At 46.1% G+C, this 25,902-nt stretch overlaps 1 protein-coding gene across 13 annotated transcripts in view; it reads right to left on the minus strand.

The window, feature by feature from the left end:
- Nucleotides 1-25,902, minus strand: part of PITPNM3 (PITPNM family member 3) — a 6,156,742-nt gene that overhangs the window by 4,315,124 nt on the left and 1,815,716 nt on the right. The gene's annotated exons all lie outside the window — the stretch shown is intronic.

Genomic DNA, 25,902 nt, shown 5'->3' on the forward strand with positions numbered 1-25,902 from the left:
TTTCCTTCAACATATACCTATTTTCTACAGTGGGTAATACATTAAATCTAAGACGCAGAATAGACCTCGCAAATCTCTATGAAGGGTATATGAGGAAACATATAACGGGATTGCCTACTTTTCTATGACTCTTAGACAAATCTTTATAACTTTTATACTGGACAAGTTTATCACATGGAATGGACCAATCGAATCGAAAGTACCATAAATAGAATAAGGTGGAGGCTGAGCAAATGTTTCACAAATGTGGACCTTTTCCATAATACCTTGGTGTTCATAGATACCAGGCCTAGCTCGTATTGAATAACTGTCATAGAGTCCCTCTCCATAATAACCCTTCAATATAGCCCACACTACAGTTATTCAGTTCATTATATATCTCTAAGCATAAGAAATAGCTGGCACCACTTTTGCCTAAAGAGAACTTGCCATATTGGCTATACATGTGTTTTATATAGCATAAAAATTGCTTTACTATTCCAATTATACAACCAATCAGACCTTGTTTCCCTGTGTAGCAAAAATGTGGAAACCCAAATATCTAATATTTGATAGTTCTGCAATTTTCTGTCCCTTTATCCAACCATCCAATGTAGACATCCTCCTGCCAGCCTTAAATGCCATCACTTTAGTCTTTGTGATGTTAATCATGTGGTGTTAGCCACTTCATATTGCCAAAATGAGTTCAAAAGGCACGATATTCCAACCTTTGTGCAATCTAATAATAACATGTTATCAGCGTACGCAATCCATTGGAATCTGCTCCAAAATACCTCTGGAGGCACAAAAGCAGAAGTAGTGTGCTGCCTATCCAAGAGGGATAGTAAAAAGAAGTATATCCCTCCACTAAGGTCACAACTAACAACAACAACATGCACTGTCAATTTTCTGAATTCATAAAGGCTTGTTAATAGCTCAGACAGTCATAAGTCATACAGTGGACTTGCAGGTGTACTCATAATGCTAAAAAAGTATCCGAGAACAATCCTAACATAATCATTGTCGCCAGGGTGCATTGGGTAGGGGATTTTATAACTTTAATCTACCCGACCTTAGTATGCTGTAATGTGATGTCAGCCAGATATAATGTATCATTACTGGTTAGTAAGGGGCGACAATGTTATTAAAACATAAGAGAAATAGAATAACTTCATCAGTTTACGATATCCCTGACCGATTTGGTCAAAAAAGGATATCCAAAATCAGGGTCGACCAGTTTCAGTAGCACGTAATTTGCCACCTTCCTCAGGACCAAAACCACAACCGCTTTAGTTGTAAACACGAATGTATTCTCTGGTTTTCTTCACTATCATGGAGGCAGATGATAAATGGCCTAGAAAGAGAGATAAAGAAAAGTTCTTAATGATAAAAAGCAGAATTGATGCTTCAAATGTATTAATGTACATCGTTTTTTCCTAATTTCCTCTGTACCCAACACAGATATCTGAGCCCCCAGTGGTCACCCACCATGGATCCCATGTTAAAGCTTAAACACAGTCAGTGAATGCTCTAATCATCTCGCTAGATCTTTAACTGCAGCTCTCACTGTTACCTCCCCTGTTCTTGTTCATACACTGCAGCATAAAAATTCTACAGTGGGAGAAAGCACATGGGTGTAGAATTATGTTAGTGGACATGACTTCAGGCCCTGGTTATATCTTACTCCTTGTGTCAGTAAATTGGCACTCACCTACTCTGTTGCCATTTAGGCATCTCTTCAATATGTGAAGTGAATATGTTCACTAATGCGCATTCCTGTGGAGGATGCTGAAAATCCGGTTTTGGCTTGCACCTATGGGCCCAAATCATTTAATAATGTTCTTGTTAGGGATGGTAGTAGCAAATGCCCTATGTCCGACCCGTTTTCTAAAATAGAGTACGCATTTATATTGAATGGCATGCTCTTGATTTCTTCCTTGGTAGATATGCTTACCTGCTGTAGCAGGCTTTTGCTTTTGGGGCCCGTGGCAGTCTCAATGCGGTTGCAATTCACTAAGACGCACATCCTTCAGTGGAGACTGCCTTTGATGCTTTGTTTAGCTTGTCACCGCCACGTGACGGCAATCACCTGATCCAAAATAAACCCATGCAGGTCAATGACTGCATTGAGGCCATACTTAATGAGGGTTTGCCTGTCTACTATAGCAATGAAAATCCTCTTTAGTGAGTGGTTTCACAAGAACATCGCAAAACGCTAGTGTCTTTTGCACATCTATGTGCTACAACATGCATCTGCACTACAGCTTTGGGTTAATATTAATCTGCATGTGTCCTGTATCATATGGCATCCAGTGCAGATGTTAAAGATAACATTCACCACTGTTGGGACTGCACACTGGGTTTTTAACTCTGAATGTAAAAATAAATAAATGTAAAAACAAATATAATTTACAGGGCCTGCTGTAGCGGCCCTGTAGTTATTGTTAAGGTTAAGTTGCTCAACTCATAGGAAGAGCACTTTTTGGGTGGCTTTTAGATTGGCCCTCCCTGAACGAATCCTCATGAAACTTTGCAAACAAAGTATATGGCCCGTCACATTGGTCCTGCAAAGTCTGGTGAGGTTTCATCAAGAGGGGGCAAAGTTATAGGGGGTCCCAATATTTGTGGTTTTTCCAAAAACAAATTGCTCATGTTTACAGCCCAATCCGCTGCATGGATTTTCACCGAATTTGCACAGGAGCGGAGGCTTTGTTCCAAAAGTGCGCTTTTGTAAATTTGGTGCAAATCCGTTCAGTATTTATTTTTAAAACTACCAAAAAGTAGGTTAAAAAATGTGTGATATCTGGGTTCGGTCCACGGACTCACTTCCCTGTTCGGTCTGTGGATGGGCCTCCGATTGGCCGAGGGGGCCAACTTGATGTCCACAGACATCAGACGCACCACTGAATGGATGGCGAAAAGAGTGAGGTACGTCAGATTTTTGGAAACACCCACCATGTTGGATCTGTGGACAGTCGCAGCTGACCACAGACATTGCAGTGGCGAAAAAGCCTGTAAAACACATTTTGGGTCATTTGGTGGTGGAAAGAGGGTTTCGGAAGGGTGGGGAAGGGGGAAAAAGGTGATATGGGGCTGTTTTTGTAGGTTACAAAAAGGCTGGGCAGGTGTCATAACTGTCCACAGACACTGTGGCAGTTCGCATGACAGCGTGATGAACAGACAGCTTGAAAAAGACATTTGGGGTTATATTGTGGCTAGAAGAGGGCATAGAAGTGGTAGGGCAGTGGAATGAAGGTAATGTAGAGCTGTTTTATAGGTGAAAAAAGGGTTTGGAAATTCCACCGGGTCCGCTGTCAATTTCGATGTCCACAGACATCATTTCGATTGCAGGGGGGTGGGGATGAGTTTTATTAGTTGACCTTGTATGATACATACTTGTTATACAGTTAATTGTGTTGTGGTCAGTGGCTACATTCTGGGTGGCATGGCCGCAGGCCATCTCCCCAGAATATGTGCGTTGGGCAAAATCACCACATTAGTAATATTTGTATTGTAATTTTAAGTAATGTTGTAGGAGTATGACCAAAGTCACCATAGTAGGAATATGTGTAAAGTAACTGTAGGCAATGTAGTGGGAGTACAAAGTGTTTGTAATATAGATGAATTATGTAATTGAATTGTATACAGTACTTATGATTGTAGTACAATTGAGGATAGTGCTCACATAATATGTAGTTTATTAAGATTGCTGTGGCTACTTAGTTTTGTAGCGTCATGAAGCTGCAATCTCTGGTTCCTTTTCTGTGGAAAAACACCCCAGTACAATTGGTTAAGCATGATAGTTCAAAAGCTGTAGTGGTACACAGTTTTCAATATACATTTTCTTTTATAAACCCTCATAAACAGTACATTGTAAGTACTACGTTTGGAACAACATTAGTGTATGACACAGTGCTGTTGTTTTGACATTACATAATCATTGGGTCATTGGGCAAAAAAATCTGTACTGGATTTTTAAAAATGATGGCAGTTACGTGAGTGTAAGGCTGACAGTGTGTTTGTTTGAAGTATGTTTTAATTAAGAGAATGCTTGAAACAGTTAGATACCTGTTGCCGTATTCTTACTACATTAGAGGTTAGAAGATGTTTTGTCATATAACAATTGAGAAGGCATATTTGAAGTGCTTTGCAATGAAGGGTGTTTTTGAAGTAGTTAGATACCTATTGACGTATTCTAACTAGATTGACTTTCAAAAGTGTTCTTGCAGCATTATGGTTCTATCTAGATACCTGCTGGCGTATTCTTACTGTTAATTGTGCTATAGTTTAGTGACTACATTTGGGTTGAAGGAATATTAAGTAGGCATTTGTTAAATTAGCTGGTAACCTATGTTTTAGGGTAACAGAGGTATTGTTACCCCAAACCATTCAAACCAAATACTTTTTTTCACACATGCAGTGTAGTGCCCTGAAGTAGTTGCGGCACCAGCGTGGCATATTATACCTTCTGTTGTGTGAAGCCTGTAAGCTTACAGTTATTTTGGGCACAATCTACATTGTACTTTAGAAGCATTAGCATGACATATTGGCTATGTGAGTTTATTTGTATGGTGGAATGATTGTCTGAATTGCAAAAAGGGCATACTATGCCATGATTTGCATTCAGCAGAAGCTGGTGAAATGGAATGGATTCACAATTTGGTATAGGTAAATATAGAAATCGTTCATTAGGGATGTGGTATTGTGAAACATGGTTGCAGAGAGTGCATGTATGCTTCCACGTGTATGAAATCTGGAAGATTTTGTTTATAGGGATGATGTTGGTTTCCGGTACTTGTAGTAAGTACATTAGGAATTCTTGTGGATCTTCTTGTGTGTTTATGGTCAATTTTACCATTCCTGCACATTAGACCAATTGTTGCCTTATACCTGAGACACTGTAAATGTTGTCAGGATTATTTGTAGCATTTCTGTGAGGGACAAGCATTCGCAAACAGAACTGGTTTGTGCCGTTTAAGTACATGTTGTGAACAATTGGTGGTAATTGAAACAGAAGATTAATTGTCACATTAGTATAACAATATACTCCTGTTGGATTAATGACATTGTACTAGACAGTTTTGTGGTTGTATTATCGTTTGATGCAGGAGTTGGTCGTTGTATTTTAGTGGTATTGTTGGGAAATCTGCTATAGCTTCAGTTTCTATGATTTGTCTTTTAAAAGGTTTCTTTTTTTGAGGTACAGGGTACATATCTAGATAGAGGCGGGCCATATCTTGTTGTAGTCCAGGATGCAAGGAATATCAGCATTGACTTTGTTTGCATCAAAGTTAACTAGAAATAAACCATTGACTGTACGCAGAGATGAATGTGCTACATAACTCATACCTTCTTTAACTCCTTAAGTGCCAAGGATGAGATATCTCGTCCTTGACATTACCTCCGTAGTGCCAAGGACGAGATAGCGCGTCCTTTTTGGCACCTTGTTTTGTGTGATCCCTGCAAAACTGTAATCCAACCCCCGGGCTATGTGAAGGGGAGGTCCCCCCTCACTGCCAGGGGGCTGGACTACCTTCAGTTTCACGTCAGCATGCGTAAAGCACGTTGGCGTGAAACTGAAAGTAATTTTCACTGCAGCAGCCATTTCGGGCTGCTGCAGTCAAAATAGAAGGTGAGTCTTCACATTTCTCCCCCTCGATCCCCGGCTGTATTTCAAGCCGGAGATCGAGGGAGGTGTCGTTGGAAAGGGGAGATTCTCCCCTTTCCAACGACACCCTGTGTGACAGCATTGCTGGGCGTGGAGAGGGAGCAGAGCGCTCGATCCGCACCCAGCAATGCCCACTGGACCACCAGGGATATGTTTGTGATGTGGGGGCGAGGGGGGCTGCTTACAGTAAGCAGCCCTCTCCCCCCGGCCCCCTAAGCATGGGGGGCCATATATAAAGACCCCTGGGGGCAGACAGGTGACAATCTGCCCCCAGGGGTGGGGGCATAAAAAAATGAAAACATTCGGAAACAAACATGATGGGAAGGGGGGATGGGGGCCCTAGCCACCAGAGATTTTTTCGGAAATGGTGTCGTTGGAAAGGGGAGATTCTCCCCTTTCCAACGACACCCTGTGTGACAGCATTGCTGGGCGCGAAGAGGGTGAAGAGCGCTCGATCCGCGCCCAGCAATGTCCACTGGACCACCAGGGATACGTTTGTGACGCGGGGGGCAGGAGGGATGCTTACAGTAAGCAGCCCTCTCCCTGTGCCCGGCCCCCAAAGCATGGGGGCACATATGTGCTGAACCCTGGGGGCAGATGGCTGATCATCTTCCCCCAGGCAAGGGGGCAAAATAAAAAAAATAAAAAAATACTAAATCAACTGGGATGGTGGGGTGGGGGTGGGGGTGGGGGTGGCCTAGACTCCAGGGATTTTTTACCCCCCTGAATAGGTGGTGGCCCTCCCCATCCTACACCAAGTGGAAAGTGGGGCCACCCCTTGTAGCCCTCCCTGGGGGCAGATTTATGCCCCCAGGCAGGTGTACATGAGGTGGCCCCCCATCCATTTGGGGGGGCACCAGGAATAAGGGTGCAGGCACCCCAAAGGATGGGGCCTGCAGGTTAGCCCCCCTGGGGGAAGATAGCTGATCAGGGAAGGGGGCAAAAGAAAAAAGAAAAAAAAAAGAAAACAAAAACAAAAAAAACAAAAGGGAGTTTTGGGTGGGAGTGGGGGGGCACTAGCTACCAGGGATTTATTTTACGGAAAGGGGGTAGCCCTCTGCCCCTCACCCCAAGGAGAAATGAAGGCACCCCTTGTAGCCCTTCCTGGGGGCAGATATCTGCTCCTAGGAAGGGGCATCTGACCAAAGGGAGGGCTGCATGAGATGCCCCCCTCTTATCTGCCCCCAAGGAGGGCTGAATGAGATGCCCCCTGCATTTGGTGTGGGGGGTAGAGGGTCACCCCCATTACATTAGAAAATTACCTTGCGGTTTAGGGTGCCCCTCAGCCCCCCCTAAAGTGTAGTGTACCATTTTCCATTTTTTTCTTTGTTTACGAAACTTGCCTTGGCACAGAGGGGCACATTGGTGTGCCAATCTGGCCCCAGGGTGCCCAAACCTTACTTCCCCACCCACCGGGGGGCCTGTCCCACACATTTTTGGGGTTACCAGTGGGTTACCCTTTTCCTTTTGCACCCCCGGTAGGTGCACCCACACATGTGAGGTACTGTTTTCATCGGGACACGTGTGGGGATACGGAAGGTAGGCCATGTGTTGTTGGCGGTTTGTTTCGGTGGGTGGCCAGAGTGAAATGTCTGAGAATTGTCTTCCTTTCCAGCCAATTTCAGAGACATTTCCCTGTGTCCACTCACCGAAACACGTCGCCAACAACAGATGTCATACCTTCTCGCGTTCCCACAGGTGTCCCGATGAAAATGGTAATTCACATGTGTGGGTGCACCTACCGGGGGCACAAAAGGAAAAGGGCAACCAGCTGGTAACCCCAAGCATTTTGCCACAGCACAATTTGCTCATGTGGGCAACCTACAGGTGTGGGCCTAGGGTGTCGAAGCCAGCAAGGAAAACAGGGAACCCCATGCATTTCCCAAAAGAGGATACCCGTGGGAATCCATAGAGGTCTGACTTGCGTGAAGCGGCCCAGAATTTATTACCCAGAACCCCAGACAAAGTGAACATTGTATTTTTTCCCCACCAAATATCACACTTTGGCGGGGATTGTGGTTAATAAAAACTGGGGCAATTTGCGAAAGGCAGACCTCCGTTGATTCCCACAGGTGTCCTCTTTTGGGAAATGCATGGGGTTCCCTGTTTTCCTTGCAGGCTTCGAAACCCTAGGCCCAAATCTGTAGGTTGCCCACATGAACAAAATGGGCTGTGCCGAAAGGCTTGGGGTTACCAGTGGGTTACCTTTTTCCTTTTTTTCGCCCCCGGTAGGTGCACCCACACATGTGAGGTACAATTTTCATCAAGACACGTGTGGGGATCCGGGAAGGAAGGCCATGTGTTGTTGGCGGTGTGTTTCGGTGTGTGGCCAGAGTGAAATGTCCGAGAATTGTCTTCATTTCCAGCCAATTTCAGAGAACTTTCCCTGTGTCCACAAACCGAAACACGTCACCAACAACAGATGTCATACCTTCTCACGTTCCCACTGGTGTCCCGATGAAAACGGTACCTCACATGTGTGGGTGCACCTACCGGGGGCGCAAAAGGAAAAGGGTAACCCGCTGGTAGCCCCAAGCCTTTCGCCTCTGCACATTTTGCTCATGTGGGCAACCTACAGATTTGGGCCTATGGTGTCGAAGCCAGCAAGGAAAACAGGGAACCCCATGCATTTCTGAAAAGAGGACACCCGTGGGAATCCACAGAGGTATGTCTTGCGCAAATCGGCCCAGAATCTACTATCCAGAACCCCCAGCAAAATCCAAATTTGGGGGTAAAAAACACAATTTCCAGACATTTCACTCTGCTCACCCACCGAAACACGCCACCAACAACAGATGTCATACCTTCCCGCTTTCCCCCAGGTGTCCCAATGAAAATGGTACCTGACATGTGTGGGTTCACCAATCTAGCCGCAAAGGGAAAAGGCTAACCCACTGGTAACCACAAAAGGGTTTGGGGAGATAACCTATAGATTTGGGCCTAGGGTGTCCAAGCCACCAAGGAAAACTGGGAACCCCATGCATTTCTGAAAAGAGGGCATAAGTGGGAATCCACAGAGGTCCAACTTGCGCCAAGCGGACCAGAATGTTTTACCCAGAACCCCTGACAAAGTGAAAAATGTGGGTTTTTTCGGCACATTTCAGACTTTGCCTGGGCTTCTGGGTAATAAATTCTGGGCCGTTTTGCGCAAGTCAGCCCTTTGCGGCTTCCCACGTGTGTCCTCTTTTTGGAAATGCCTGGGGTTCCCAGTTTTCCTTGGTGGCTTGGAAACCCTAGGCCCAAAGGTGTATGGTGTGGGCTTGAGTGAAATTCAACATATTCTGCTGTCCGAAACGACTTGGGGCTAGCAGCGTATTTGGCCTTCCCCTTTGCCCCCAGGTAAGGTGCACCCACACATGTGAGGTACCGTTTTCATTGGGACACCTGTGGGAACATGGGACGGTAGGCCATGTGTTGTTGGGGGCGTGGTTTGATTAGTGAGCCGAGTGAAATGTGCGGAAAATGCGTTTTTTGCGGTGGTGTCTGAGTAATAAATTCTGGCCCAATTTGCGCACATCATACCTCTGCAGATTCCCACGGGTGTCCTCTTTTCGGAAATGCATGGGGTTCCGTGTTTTCCTTGGTGGCTTGGACACCCGAGGCCCATATCTGTATGGTGTGCCCGTCTGGAGAATGTGTGAAATTTAGGTGTCAAAACAGACTTGAGGTTACCTGTGTTTTAGGCTTTCCCCTTGGCACCCAGGTAGGTGCACCCCCACATGTGAGGTACCGTTTTCCTCGGGACACCTGTGGGAATGCGGGACGGTAGGCCATGTGTTGTTGGGGGTGTGTTTCGATGGGTGAGCCGAGTGAAATGTGCGGAAAATATTTTTTTTTCCAACATTTCGAAATTTGCGGGGGTGTCTGGGTAATAAATTCTGGGCCGATTTGCGCAAATCGTACCTCTGCGGATTCCCACGGGTGTCCTCTGTTAGGCAGAATCCTGTGCAGTGCCCTTAGGGACCACTACACACAATTAAGACTACAGGTGGCAGTACAAGTTTTACCTTTGGTACAAGCCTGTACTACTATGTCAGAGTGGTAGCAGTGGCGGAGCAGCCAGGCTTATCTCAAGAGTATATGAGCAGTAGCAGAGATTACACAAAGGGACCACAATTACTGTGACTCAAGCAAAAACTGACTCAAGGTTTCAGGTAGAAAAATATAAGTACATTTATTTTTAAACCATTCGTTATAAACACAACACTTCTATTAAAGTTAAACACAAACCACACATCAAATATACTACAACTAACGAATTCGCTTTGTACAGTATGGCTCAAGGTAAGTACCCTGTGTTTGAATGAACCGGTGTTATGAACAAAACACGTTACCGTGAATACGATTGCGATCACTTTTTGACAGTTCGGTCTACTAAATAAACACGTATCCGTGACATGAAATGCTACCGGGGCAAAAACACACTTAGCACCTGAGATACCCAGGGGGAGTTGGAGGCAAAAATCACAGGCAATATTTTGGTTAGGCAGACAGAATCGAGAAACACTCATAGACAAGAGTTCAAAAGTCAAAGGACCGGAGCCAGGGTCAAGTGACACTGGGGGCCTGTTGCCGAAGATCACACAGTCAGATAGTTCACGATTCAACGTAGCCAAGAGTACTTCGATATTGTCAATGTTCAGAAGCAAAAGTTATAAGAAGGAGGGAAGACAAGGGCAAGCCTTGGGAATGAAGAAAAGGGGATCACCCAGTTTCCTCAAACAGAACACAGTACCTTATTCCAATGGTGCAGCTGGTGCCCTGGCAGTTGTTCCTGTTGTTTTCCCACAGACCCACGATTCCTGGAGCTTCGTTGTGAAGGAGGACGTCTGAAGGGGGTCTGCACCACACAGGGATGAAGCCGGCAGCAGCGACAACGAATAAAAGGTGCGCTCCTTAAAAACAGGAGAGGCTCTTCAAATGGCTATCCGGATCACTACAGCTGTGTGCAGCGATTTCGACCAAAGAAGAGGATCCTCTGGCTGTGGAAGATGAGCTGGTTATCTCCACCAGGCTCAAGGGAAGAAGAGTCCGGACTGGATCTCCTCTTAGTCGTTGAAGGGTAGATAGCTCAGGACTGCAGCAGGGCTTCACCGGGACGGGGTAGTTGCAGCAACCGTCGTTCTCTCCACTTCTCTTCGGTTCCTTGTAGTTCCAGTGGTGACTCTCTGACTTCTAGCAAAAGAAACCTGCCTTTTATGCACAAAACCCCCATTCACACAGCCTGTTTGTCAATCACCCAGCAGGGGGGCTGTCCAGCCCGGACAACCACCTCAGCCAATCATGGCAAAGTGCGACTTGGGTTTCCTAGGATACCCTGTGCAGGGGGTGACTACACCCCTCCCTCACATTCAGCCCACTTAGTCACCCAGGCACCTGGTGGAGGGCTTCTGAGCAGAAGCCCGCCAAAAGACGGTGTACAAAGAAGGCGAACCTAGTTTGCAGCAGAAAGTAAAACACAAGAAGGACTTTAACAAAAAGAAATGGTGAATAAACCCAACCGCAGCCAAAAGAAAGACGATTTGGTCCAGCGGGTTTATGTTCGAGGCTAATAAAATAGCCAAGAACAATACCACGTTTATCTAATATAATCGCGGTAGGAAAGTTAGGGTAGATACCACTGCCACCAGCCAAGTCTAAATGTTAAAAGAGCGAAACAGTTCTCTAGGAGGTACAGATAAAAAGGGATACAAATTAACCCTTTCCAGTACTCCATGAAAGATGGGGTGTACTGGATCTGTGATAGATTGACTAACTAAAGTTAATGGCAACTTTACCTTTTTCTGGGGGACTGTAGTCAGCCCCAGAAATGGAGTCGGGGGAAGTCTCAAAGACAACCCTGTGCCACGGCACTGAAGGTGCTGGTGACACACAGAAAGAAGGGGGCTACTGAAGTGATGTACTTCAGAGTCCACAATCATAAAAACAGAGAAATACACAATGCAAAACATAGGTAAGAGTGGGGGAAAAGCTCACACTCTTACCAAGTGGAAAAAAATGAACTCCAGAAGTACAGCAAAGCTGCTGGGGGACTCACTAGGTGAGGGAAATTAGCCATAAATGAGAATTCTCCCTAACACTCGCCCCCCCCCAGACTAAGGGACAGGAGGATTTAATCCACTCCTGGATGGACCTCATACCTCTAGTCGGTTACACACATCCTAGAGAGACCATCAACATTTTGGTGGTGACTTCCTGCTCTGTGCTCAATGGAAAAATCAAATCCTTGCAGGCAGATTGACCATCTGAGTAACTTTGGATTTTCCACTTTCATTTGCATCAGCCATCTCACGGGTTGGTGGTCAGTCTGACTGATGAAGGTAGATCCATACAAGTATGGTCTAAACCTCTTCAGTGACCACACAATAGCAAAGCATTATCTTTTTGTTGCCCACCTTGTTTCAGGATCCTTTAACTTCCTGCTGATGAAACAAATGGGGTGTTCCCTACCTTTCTCATCCAGTTGACTAAGGACTGCACCTATACCTACTTTAGAAGCATCAGTTTGTACAATGCAGGGTTGGTGATAGTCAGGAGCTCTTAGGACTGGAGCTTGACAAAGGGCTTTCTTTAGACCTTCAAAGGCTTGATTGCACTCCTCATTCCACCTAATCTTTTTTAGAAATTTGGGAGAGGAGATGACATTCAAGGGAGAAGCTATGGTCCCATAGTTCTCTATGAAGTTCCTATAGTACCCAGTGAGACCTAGGAAGGCTCTCACTTGGGTTTGAGTAGTAGGGGTGGCCCAGGTTTGTACAGCTTGTACTTTGCTAGCCAATGGCCTTATTTCAGCTCCTCCTACCTGATGTCTAAGGTAGATCACTGAACTCTGACCAATTTGACATGTGCTTGCCTTTATGGTCAGATTGGCCTGTTCCAGAGCCTGCAATACATAACCTAGGTGTTCAACATGTTCTATCCATGTAGGGCTGAACACTGCAATGTCATCCAAGTATGCCATGCAGAGGTCCTCCATTCCATTCAGAACTTGATTGACCATCCTCTGAAATGTAGCAGGTGCATTCTTTAATCCAAAAAGCATTACCTTGAATTGATAGAGGGCAGCTGGGGTGGAGAATGCAGTTTTCTCCTCGGCATGGTCTGTCAGGGCTATTTGCCAATAGCCTGACGTTAGGTCAGATGTGCTGAGGTACTTGGCTGCACCAGGTTTGTCCACCAGCTCATCTGTCCTAGGCAAAGGATGGGCATCAGTCGTGGTGACTACATTTAGAGCTCTATAGTCCACGCAGAATCTCAACTCCTTGGATCCTGCCTTTGGTACAAGCACAACAGGGCTAGACCATGTGCTAGTAGAGGGCTCTATAACCCCGAGTTCAAGCATCTTGTTGCCCTCATTCCCTATGTGGGATCTGATATTGTCTGACATTCTGTACCCCCTACTTTTGACAGGCAAATAGTCACCAGTGTGTATGTCATGCTGGCCCCAAGGGGTCAAGCCTGGTGAAAGTGAGAACAGGGAGGCAAACTGATTTAACAGTAACTTGCACTCATTCTCCTGGTCAGGTGTGAGACTGGAAGAGAGATTAACTCCTTCCACTTGCTCATCTAAAGGTAAGCCTCTGAGGAGGTCAGGCAGAGGTTCACTCTCCTCCTCCTCCTGAGCTGAAGCTAGAAGCAGAGCTCCTATGTCAGGTCTAGAGACATAAGCCTTTAAACGTTTGGTGTGAAAGACACTGGGAGCCTCCTTATTGCCTAAGTCCACCAGATAGTTCACCTCTCCAAGTTTACCCACAACCTTGAAGGGTCCTATCCATTTGTCCTGCAAGGCCCTCTGCCTTGTTGGGACGATAACAAGAACAAGCTGGTCTTGAGTAAACTCAACCATGGTAGCCTTCTGGTCATGCCAATGTTTGACCAGAGCTTGACCAGCCCTCAAGTTATCACTTGCCTCTGCCATCATGTGTGACATTCTCCCCCGGAGACCTATCACATAGTCAGTCACTCGGACTGTTTGGGGGAAGAAGCACTCTCCAACCCCTCCTTAATCAGGGCCAATGGACCTCTGACTGGAATGCCATAGAGAAGTTTGAAGGGACTGAATCCTACTCCCTCCTGAGGGACTTCTCTATAAGCAAAGAGGAGGCATGGCAGTAGAAGGTCCCACTTTCTTCTAAGGGGTTCTTCTAAGGGGTTCTTCTAAAGCACCCATCATGCTCTTCATAGTTCTCTTAAATCTCTGTACCAGCCCATTGGTTTGGGGGTGGTAGCCAGTTGAGAATGTGAAGGTGACTCCACAGGTTTTCCACATGGTTTGCATGTAGTGGGACATAAAATGTGACCCCCTGTCAGATATCGCCTCCTTAGGGAAACCTACTCTGGTAAAACTACCAAGTAGGGCCTTGGCCACGGCCGGAGCCGTAACAGTCCTCATAGGTATGGCTTCAGGAAATCTAGTGGCATGGTCCACTACAACCAGGATGAACCTGTTGCCTGAAGATGTGGGAGGGTCAAGAGGACCAACACAACCCTCTCAAAAGGAATTCCCACCACTGGGAAAGGCACAAGGGTGCCACATTCTTGGAACCACTCTTGCCAGAGGTTAGGCAAGTGTGGCAGCTTCTGCAGAATTTGTCTACTTCTGTACCCATCTTAGGCCAGTAGAATTGCAGAGAAAACCTTTCTTTGGTCTTCTTAAAACTTAAGTGACCAGCCAGAGGTACCTCATGGGCTAACTGCAGAAACTGGAGTCGGTTCACTAGAGGTACTACAAGTCTTTTGTAGTATCCAAGGGTTGACTCAGTTGGTTCACTGTAGAAGAGCAAAAACAAAGAGGTGATGGCTGGAAGGTTTAGAATTAATCTTAACCACTGGCATTGCTCCGGGCAACCCTCCAGATCATTGTTCTTCACCTGCCAAGCCATTACAGAAGGGGAAAGACCATATGCAAATCAGACTTGGCCCCACCCCAAAAGGGGCAGTCCAGACCGAACTGCTAGGTCAAATCCCTTCTGCACGAGACCACAAGCATTCCCAAACATGTTTCGGCCTTGTTGGGCCTCATCAGTAAGGAGTAGCTTGGGTCTCTAGGCCCAGCAGGCACGGGACCCACGTCTGGGCATACCCGTCCCACTCGGGGTGACATAGCAAAAACAAAGAGGTGATTGCTGGAAGCTTTAGAATTAATCTTAACCACTGGCATTGCTCTGGGCAACCCTCCAGACCATCGTTCTTCGCCTGCCAAGCCATTACAGAAGGGGAAAGACCATATGGAAATCAGGCTTGGCCCCACCCTAAAAGGGGCAGTCCAGCCCGAACTGATAGGTCACATCCCTTCTGCACGAGACCACAAGCATCCCCAAACATGTTTCGCCCTTGTTGGGGCTCATCAGTGAGGAGTAGCTTGGGTCTCTAGGCCCAGCAGGCGAGGTCTCTTAGGGCTGGAAGACCTAGAGGACTCTGGGAGAGAAGCATTTTCTAGAGACAGTTTCTTCATTTCTAGTTAATGGTTCAGCTCCATTTCTCTGAGCCTTAACTCTTGATGTTTCATGGCAGTTTGCGCATCAATACGTTTCACTTCCAATTCAAGTCTCATTTTCTCAAGTGAAATAAACTCAGGATTAAGTGTAGGACCTGTGGTGGTCCCTGTGGACAGAGGTTGTGCTTTCTGAGCAGGCAACGGAGTTGTAGGGCTTCCTAACAAGGACTCATCTGCTTCTTCTAAAATAACACTCTCAGAATCAGAAACATAAAAATCCACATTTGCTGGAGTGGCAGATCCTTCTGACCCACCCTCCAGACTTTTTCCCATTAACTTTGCAACCAGTTCAGATTTCTTTCCTTTACCAGAGAGATTCTTATCCCTACACATGGTTCTCAGAACCTCAGCAGTATAGAGTAAAAGACTCTCTTCAGTGTAGCTTTCCATATTTGACATGATTCCTTTTATTAAATAGAATTAGTGGTGTTAGCCTTGTGGTTAGGTGAACCCAAGAAACAGCAGCACTCTAAGTGCAATCACTCTACTTTCAAATCCTCACCGCTGTACACCAGTGTTAGGCAGAATCCTGTGCAGTGCCCTTAGGGACCACTACACACAATTAAGACTACAGGTGGCAATACAAGTTTTACCTTTGGTACAAGCCTGTACTACTATGTCAGAGTGGTAGTGTTAGGCAGAAACCTGTGCAGTTCCCTCTGGGACCACTGCAAAAGATTTAAGACTACAGGTGTTTGGCAGTAAACCCACTTGGTAGCAGTCTGTACCACACAGATTCACTTGCTAGCTGTGGCTGAGCAGTCAGACTTCCCTCAAGAAGAGTTAGGCAGTATACAGAGTATTCACAATAGGTCAAAAGGAACACAGTAGAACAAGCAAACACTGACCAGAGCTTGGTGTAAAAGAGATATAATTATTTATTTAAAATCACATCTAATAAAACACACAGGCACTAATATTGAGCAGTTCAAAAACACGTCCACTAAAAGATATACACTCCCTTAAAAGAATATTAGACAAGTCTTAAGTAAAGCCCCACTTATTTTCAGACAGCGGCGAGTGCTTAACGCAGATGGTACTCTAATAATTCGTTTTAAAAGGGAGAGAAAGGCAGACTATAAATTGAAACAGATCCCAACACTTTCACAAGAACACAGCAAGAGAAGAAGGCAGAGTCAAACCGTGAAGTTAGAGTTCAGAAAGCCGGATCCACTTTAAGAGGATCAGAACAAAATGTGTCCAAGCTTGCACGGTTAAAAAGAGCACAAAAGTCTCGAAAAGGTTCAGAAAGAGTTGGACCAAAAGAAAGGGACCAGTTAGATGGTCAAGGCGGCCAGCCGAGTCCAGAAGGTTAAGGGATTATTATTACCTTGTAGCAATCTTTAGAAAGGGAGGCCTGGCGGACATGGTACCTTAAAGTGGTGAGAATACTCCAGCGGGGGCAGTTGGTACTGGCAGCGGATGAAAGTCGGTGCTTCGTCCGGGGGAAGAGAGGATCTCGTCGGGGAGGAAGACAGGAGTCCGTTGCACTGCCAGGGAAGAAACCAGCCGCGGAGTTCTCAGTTAAAAGGAGCGGTCCTTTTGTTCGCGGTCCAGTGTTAAGTGGCTATCTGGTTGCCGGGGTGCTTGGCACAGGCAATTCGACCACAGGACATCCTGGGATGCGAAAAAAGAAGGTAAACTGGTTGTGCCCACCAGTCAGGGGAAGAAGACTCTCCAGCAGGGAGATCTTCTCTGTCGTCGGGAAGTGGTGAGTCGGTTCCGCAGGGCTCCACTGGTGGTGTCGTTGTAGCAGGTCGGCTCAGCTTCTCCCTCGTCGGATTCTCAGGTCCTGTGGTGACTTCTGAAGTTCCAGTCCCCAAAGCACTGCTTTTATGCAGCACACCCCCATTCACTCAGCCTAGCTGTCAATCAAACATGCTAAGTGGTGAGACGGCCGGCTCACCACTTGGGCCAATCACACAAGAGTGCGACTTCAGTTACCAAGGTAACTCAGTCCAGGGTGCCACACCCCCTGTGGTACCCAGACAGAGTGGCACCACTTTTGGAGGCTTCTGTGGAGAAACCCGCCAAAAGTGGAACAAAGGGCTCGACTTGGGTTGGAGTCACAGAAGAGAACACAAACGCCATTTTAGAATCGAGTCCTGGCAAAAAATACCAGCCGGCAAATTAATATTAAATAAATAAACTGGCGGTATGTTCGAGGCTATGAGAATTAAATAATTAAAGTTGGTAGCGTCGAACAATGGGAAAATCCCATAGTGATATATTCGCGGTCGAATATAAAAAGTAGTTTCCACTGCCACCAGCCAAAACTCGATCAGGGGGGACAGAGACATGCCCCCTCGACTAACAGACCCCGGGACAATTGAATTGCCCCGATCAGTACGTCCACAATACGATGGTTTGTACTGGTTTCTGTTCATAATTTGGGACTAGTAAAGCCAATGGTGACTTTACATGCCCTGGGAGACAGTAGTCAGTCCCAAGGTATGGAGCCTATGGTGGGGTGTCACTATGACAGCCCTGTGTCACTGCACGGAGGGTGCTGTGTAACACACATAGTAAAAACACATGAGACCCTATGGAGTAAAGGACCCCATAGCCCATAAAACACATTAACAGTCAAAGGAACACCATAAATCAAGTCCAAGAGTGGGAGAAAAAGAGTCTCACTCTTGGCAGGAGAAAAAAAACAAACTCCAGAAATCCAGCAAAGCTGCTGGGGGACTCACTAGGTTAGGAAATTCAGCCTAAACAGAGAATTCTCCCTAACACTCGCCCCCCCAGACTAAGGGACAGGAGGATTTAATCCACTCCTGGATGAATCTCATACCTCTAGTCGATGACATTAATCCTAGATAGACCATCAGCATTTTGGTGGTGACGCCCTGACCTGTGCTCAATGGTGAAATCAAACCCTTGCAGGCAGATTAACCATCTCAATAGTTTTGGGTTTTCCTCTTTCATTTGCATTAAACATCTCAAGGGTTGGTGGTCAGTCTAAATGACAAAAGTAGAACCATACAAGTATGGCCTAAACTTCTTCAGAGCCCACACAATAGCAAAGCACTCTCGTTCAATGGTTGCCCACCTTGTTTCAGGATCCTTCAGTTTTCTACTGATGAAGCAAATGGGGTGCTCCCTACCTTTCCCATCCAGTTGACTAAGGACTGCACCTATTCCTACATTTGAAGCATCTCTTTGCACAATGAAAGTTTGGTGGTAGTCAGGAGCTCTGAGTACTGGGGCTTGGCAAAGAGCCTTTTTCAGGGTTTCAAAGGCCTGATTGCATTCCTCATTCCACCTAACCTTTTTAGGGAATTTAGGAGAGGAGATGACATTCAGTGGAGAAGCTATGGACCCATAGTTCTCAATGAAATTCCTGTAATACCCAGTGAGACCTAAGAAGGCTCTCACCTGGGTCTGAGTAGTAGGTGTTGTCCAATTTTGCACAGCTTCAATCTTACTGGGCAAAGGCCTTATTTCTCCACCTCCTACCTCATGTCCAAGGTAGACCACTTTACTCTGTCTAATCTGCCATTTACTTGCTTTTATGGTCAGATTGGCCTTTCCAAGAGCCTGCAAAAAATATCTCAGGTGGTCCACATGTTCTTCCCAGGAATTGCTGAACACTGCTATGTCATCCAAGTATGCCATGCAGAAGTCCTCCGTCCCATTCAGAACCTGGTTTACCATCCTTTGAAATGTAGCAGGTGCATTTTTCAATAAGAAAGGAATAACCTTAAACTGATATAAGCCAACTGGGGTAGAAAATGCAGTTTTCTCCTTGGCATGGTCTGCCAGGGCTATTTGCCAATAGCCTGACGTCAAGTCAAATGTGCTGAGGAACTTGGCTGCACCAAGTCCATCCACCAACTCATCTGTCCTTGGCAAAGGGTGGGCATCAGTCTTAGTGACTGCATTAAGAGCTTTGTAATCCACACAGAATCTAAGTTCCTTAGATCCTGCCTTTGGTACTAACCCAACTGGGCTAGACCATGGACTAGTAGATGGCTCTATTACCCAGAGATCAAGCATATTGCTGACCTCACCTTTGATGTGGGTTCTTACATTCTCTGACATTTGATATGCTCTGCTTTTGACTGGCAGACAGTCACCAGTGAGTATGTCACGCTGTCCCCAAGGGGTCAAGCCTGGTGAAAGTGAGAACATGGAGGCAACATAGATTTGCACTCTTCCTGTTGCTCAGGTGTCAGGTTTGAAGAGAGATTTACTCCTTCAATCTTTTCATCTAAAGGTAAGCCTCTGAGGAGATCAGGAAGAGCTTCACTCTCTTCTTCTTCCTCTGATGATGCTAGAAGCAAAGCTCCTACATCAGATCTAGAGACATACTCTTTTAGTCTGTTGGTGTGGAAGACTGTTGGAGCCTCCTTGGGGTTGCCCAAGTCCACCAGATAGTTGACCTCTCCAGGTTTACCCACAACCTTGAAGGGCCCCATACATTTGTCTTGCAAGGCCCTCTGCCTTGTTGGAATCATAACGAGAACTAGCTGGTCCTGAGTAAACTCAACCATGTTAGCCTTTTGGTCATGCCACTGCTTGACCAGTGCTTGTCCAGCTTTCAAGTTATCACTTGCTTCTGCCATCATCTGAGGGTGGTATGCGTTTGAGAACTTGCAGGTTTTCCACATGGCTTTCATGTAGTGGGACATAAAATTCGACCCCCTGTCAGAGATTACTTCCTTGGGAAACCCAACCCTGGTAAAAATACCAAGGAGGGCCTTAGCCACAGCCGAGCTGTAACGGTCCTCACAAGAATTGCCTCAGGGTGCCTAGAAGCATGGTCTACTACAACAAGTATAAACCTGTTGCCTGAGGAGGTTGGAGGATCAAGGGGACCAACAATGTCGATCCCTACTCTCTCAAATGGGACTCCCAATACAGGGAGAGGCACTAAAGGTGCCACATTCTTGGATCCAACCTTACCAGAAGTCTGGCAGGTGTGGCAGCTCCAGTAGTACTTATTTACTTCAGCCCCCATCTTTGGCCAATAAAAGTAGAGTGAGAGCCTTTCCTTAGTCTTCTTGAAACTCAAGTGACCAGCCAAAGGAATCTCATGGGCTAACTGCAAGAACTGTGGTCTGTTCTCTTGGGGTACTACAAATCAGTTGTTGTCCCCAGGTGCAGACTCCGTTGGTTCACTGTAGAAGAGGCCATCTTCCCAGTGTAACCTATATTTCCCAGGCTCTTGCCCTTCAGCCTGAGCATCTGCCTGGTGGCGAAGACCTTCCAGAGTTGGACATTCTCTCTGTCCCTTAATGAAGTCTGCCCTGTTGGGTCCACCTTCTGCCAGTAAAGACTGCAGCTCAGGATGGTCAACAGGATCCAAATCTCCAATGAGTTCCTGGCCTTCCACTAGCTCTCCTTCAGAGTCTAGTTCAACCACACAGGGTTGTACCTCCCTCTCAGCCTCAGCTGGAGGGGGAGTTACTGGTGTAACTTTGGACAACCTCGGGGAAGTTCGTGTTGGCTGCACTTGAGTGCTGGCTGTGAGGTTCTTTTTAGAAGTTTTAGGTTTCCCTTTTCCTTCTAGTTTCTTAGAGACAGCAGCTGACATCTCCAGTGCAGCAGGAGTGATCTCTTTCTTCATCATCTCCTTGGGAGTACCTCTCATGGTTCTCTCCCTTGCAGGTTTGGTGAGCTCTTGTAACCTTTTACTAGGAGGTCTGGGGGTATGTGACACTACTCCAAGAGTTTTTAAGTCATTACCCAGCAGAATCCTTCCTGGCACCTCACTTTGTATGCTGACAGGTATCTTCACAGTCATGTCATTACACTGGATGAGAACTGGTAATTGGGGAAGCATCTGCACAGGCCCTCCAGCTAACTTGGTGAGGCGTTTGGGTGCCTTAGCAACATCCTCAGCCTGAAAAAAATGATTTGTCCACCACAGTTATGCTGGCCCCAGTGTCCCTAATGGCAGGAGTTGCCTGACCATTCACCTGGAAACTGTCCTTATAATACTCTTTAGTATTATCTGGGATAGAATTATAGACATCTAAGTTCTGTTGTTCCCACAAACCCAGAGACACTAAAGAAACACTGGCTGAGACTCCAATGGGTTCATCAGCCAGTAATAGAAAGTTTCCACTTGCCATTTGTACTTCCTCCTCTGGAGCGAAGGCTAAGGAAACAAGCTGGACCCCTGAAGGTTTACCCCTGCATCTGAGATCTCCTTTCACATGGTCAGTAGAGCCACAAACAAAGCATTTACCAAATGCTTTCTGGAATGGTGGCTTGTTCTGACCTCCTTCTGGTTTGGCACCAGAAGGTACACTAGCCTGATTTGGTTTCCCTTGTGGCTTACCCTTTTGGTTTTGTTTGGGGCCCTCTTTGGAATTGGAATTATTAGAATTCTCTTTGGAGTCCTTTTTTGGCTGTTTTTCCTCATCCTTTATCTGAGTAGCCACAGAATCCTTGTGAGTGGCCCTGTTGGCAACCCACAAGTCAGCAGCCTTAGCTAACTTCCTGGAATCCAATTCCTTTGAATCAGCCAAGTGCTATCTGAGCTCAGGAGAGCAGGCATCATAAATTGACTCCAACATTACAAGATTCTTTATTCCTTCATAAGTGTTAACTCTGTAACCCTTAATCCATCCCTCTAAGTTTTTCAAACTTTCACTCACCCAGGTAGCCCAAGGGGTACCATCATGCTTTTCGAGGGTCCTAAACCTCTTAAGGTACTGGGAAGGGGTCTTCCCAAATCTAGCTATCAAAGCTAGTTTCACACATTCATAATCCTTCTTATCCACCTCCCCCAACTCCATTACCACATCAGTTGCAACAGGGGGAAGCCTAGAGAACAACCAGGGAAGTAACTCATTCCCTGAGATGTCCTGGAGCCCATGATTATACTCAAACATTTTTAACCAATCCAACACATCCAACTTAGGTTCATACATACCCACTAATTCCTTAGGCATCCGGGGTCTTTTGGGACTGGAACTCCTAGAGGAACCAAAGGAGAGAGAAGCATTTTCCACAGACAACTTCTTCATTTCTAGTTCATGATTAAGCTCTATTTCTCTGAGTCTTAACTCAGCTTGCTTCTGCTCAGCCTGGGCATTCATTCTTCTGAACTCTAGCTCTTGGTTTCTTTCAGATTGAGCAATAAAATGTTTGTACTCTAATTCAAGCTTCATTTTTTCAAGTTCAAAATAGGCAGGGTTACATGTAGGACCTAGTATAGGCCCAGTAGGTACAGAAGGTAAGGCAGACAGAGGCTCAGAGTGGCTAACTTCATTAGGTTCAATTTCCTCTTCTGACTCATTATCAAGGCTTTGATTCAGATCACTACCATCACTGTTTTCTACATTTGCTGGTGGGTTAGATTCCTCTGTTACACCCAGACTTTGGTTTTCTAACAATCTTTCTATAAGTTCCATTTTCTTGCCCTTCTCAGAGAGATTCTTATGTCTACACAATACTTTTAAGCAATCAGCAGTTTTGGCAGACAATGATTCTAGGGTATAACTCTCCATAGCAGACATAGTTAGAAAATAAGCTTTTTAGTGCTAAGCTTTGTGGTTAGTTGTCCTAAAGTGTTCAAAAAGCACACTAAAGTGTATACTCAATACAAATCCCACCGCTGTACAGCAGTGTTAGGCAGAAACCTGCGCAGTTCCCTCTGGGACCACTGCAAAAGATTTAAGACTACAGGTGTTTGGCAGTAAACCCACTTGGTAGCAGTCTGTACCACACAGATTCACTTGGTAGCTGTGGCTGAGCAGTCAGACTTCCCTCAAGAAGAGTTAGGCAGTATACAGAGTATTCACAATAGGTCAAAAGGAACATAGTAGAACAAGCAAACACTGACCAGAGCTTGGTGTAAAAGAGATACAATTATTTATTTAAAATCACATCTAATAAAACACAGAGGCACTAATATTGAGCAGTTCAAAAACACTGTCACTAAAAAAGATATACACTCCCTTAAAAGAATATTAGACAAGTCTTAAGTAAAGCCCCACTTATTTCCAGACAGCGGTGAGCACTTAACGCAGATGGCACTCTATTAATTAATTTTAAAAGGGAGAGAAAGGCAGAGTATAAATTGAAACAGATCCCAACACTTTCACAAGAACACAGCAAGAGAGGAAGGCAGAGTCAAACCGTGAAGATAGAGTTCAGAAAGCCGGATCCACTTTAAGAGGATCAGAACGAAATGTCTCCAAAGTCACACAGTTAAAAAGTGCACAAAAGTCTTGAAAAGGTTCAGAAACAGTTGGACCAAAAGAAAGGGACCAGTTAGATGGTCAAGGCGGCCAGCCCAGTCCAGAAGGTTAAGGGATTATTATTACCTTGTAGCAATCTTTAGAAAGGGAGGCTTTGCGGACACGGTACCTTAAAGTGGTGAGAATACTCCAGCGGGGGCAGTTGTTCCTGGCAGCGGATGCAAGTCGGTGCTTCGTCCGGGGGAAGAGAGGATCTCGTCGGGGAGGAAGACAGGAGTCTGTTGCACTGCCAGGGAAGAAACCAGCCGCGGAGTTCTCAGTTAAAAGGAGAGGTCCTTTTGTTCGCGGTCCAGTGGTAAGTGGCTATCCGGTTTCCGGGGTGCTTGGCACGGGCAATTCGACCACAAGACATCCTGGGATGCGAGAAAAAGAAAGTAAACTGGTTGTGCCCACCAGTCAGGGGAAGAAGACTCTCCAGCAGGGAGATCTTCTCTGTCGTCGGGAAGTGGTGAGTCGGTTCCGCAGGGCTCCACCGGTGGTGTTGCCATAGCAGGTCGGCTCAGCTTCTCCCTCGTCGGATTCTCAGGTCCTGTGGCGACTTCTGAAGTTCCAGTCCCCAAAGCCCTGCTTTTATGCAGCACACCCCCATTCACTCAGCCTAGCTGTCAATCAAACATGCTAAGTGTTGAGCCGGCCGGCTCACCACTTGGGCCAATCACACAAGAGTGCGACTTGAGTTACCAAGGTAACTCAGTCCAGGGTGCCTAAACCCCCTCCCACACCCCTGTGGTACCCAGACAGAGTGGCACCACTTTTGGAGGCTTCTGTGGAGAAGCCCGCCAAAAGTGGAACAAAGGGCTCGACTTGGGTTGGAGTCACAGAAGAGAACACAAACGCCATTTTAGAATCGAGTCCTGGCAAAAAATACCAGCCGGTGAATTAATATTAAATAAATAAACCGACGGTATGTTCGAGGCTATGAGAATTAAATAATTAAAGTTGGTAGCCTCGAACAATGGGAAAATCCCATAGGGATATATTCGCAGTCGAATATAAAAAGTAGTATCCACTGCCACCAGCCAAAACTCGTTCAGGGGGGACGGAGACGTGCCCCCTCGACTAACAGACCCCGGGGCAATTGAATTGCCCCGATCAGTACGTCCACAGTATGATGGTTTGTACTGGTTTCTGTTCATAATTTGGGACTAGTAAAGCCAATGGTGACTTTACATGCCCTGGGAGACAGTAGTCAGTCCCAGGGTATGGAGTCTATGGTGGGGTGTCACTATGACACCCCTGTGTCACTGCACGGAGGGTGCTGTGTAACACACATAGTAAAAACACATGAGACCCTATGGAGTAAAGGACCCCATAGTCCATAAAAAAAAATTAACAGTCAAAGGAACACCATAAATCATGTCCAAGAGTGGGAGAAAAAGAGTCTCACTCTTGGCAGGAGAAAAAAACAAACTCCAAAAATCCAGCAAAGCTGCTGGGGGACTCACCAGGTTAGGAAATTCAGCCTAAACAGAGAATTCTCCCTAACAGGCAGCAGTGGCGGAGCAGCCAGGCTTAGCTCAAGAGTATATGAGCAGTAGCAGAGATTACACAAAGGGACCTCAATTACTGTGACTCAAGCAAACACTGACTCAAGGTTTCATTCAATATAAGTACATTTATTTTTAAACCATTCGTTATAAACACAACACTTCTATTAAAGTTAAACACAAGCCACACGTCAAATATACTACAACTAACCAATTCGCTTTGTACAGTATGTCTCAAGGTAAGTACCCTGTGTTTGAATGAACCGGTGTTACGAACAAAACACGTTACCGTGAATACGATTGCGATCACTTTTTGACAGTTCGGTCTACTAAATAAACATGTATCCGTGACATTAAATGCTACCGGGGCAAAAACACACTTAGTACCTGAGATACCCAGAGGGAGTTGGAGACAAAAAATCACAGGCAATATTTTGGTTAGGCAGACAGAATTGAGAAACACTCATAAACCAGAGTTCAAAAGTCAAAGGACCGGCGCCAGGGTCAGTGACACCGGGGGCCTGTTGCCGAAGGTCACACAGTCAGATAGTTCACGATTCAACGTAGCCAAGAGTACTTTGATATTGTCAATGTTCGGAAGCAACAGTCATAAGAAGGAGGGACGACAAGGGCAAGCCTTGGAAATGAAGAAAAGGGGTTCACCCAGTTTCCTCAAACCGAACACAGTACCTTATTCCAATGGTGCAGCTGGTGCCCTGGCAGTTGTTCCTGTTGGTGTCCCACAGACCCACGATTCCTGGAGCTTCGTTGTGAAGGAGAACGTCTGAAGGGATTCAGCCGGCAGCAGCGACAATGAATAAAAGGTGCGCTCCTTAAAAACAGGAGAGGCTCTTCAAATGGCTATCCGGACCACTACAGCTGTGTGCAGCGATTTCGACCAAAGAAGAGGATCCTCTGGCTGTGGAAGATGATCTGGTTATCCCCATCAGGCTCAAGAGAAGAAGACCCCGGACTGGATCTCCTCTTAGTCGTTGAAGGGTAGATAGCTCAGGACTGCAGCAGGGCTTCACCGGGACGGGGTAGTTGCAGCAG

This window comes from Ambystoma mexicanum, chromosome 9 (genome assembly GCF_040938575.1).
Source record: "Ambystoma mexicanum isolate Mex_15411 chromosome 9, UKY_AmexF1_1, whole genome shotgun sequence".
Classification (NCBI taxonomy): domain Eukaryota; kingdom Metazoa; phylum Chordata; class Amphibia; order Caudata; family Ambystomatidae; genus Ambystoma; species Ambystoma mexicanum.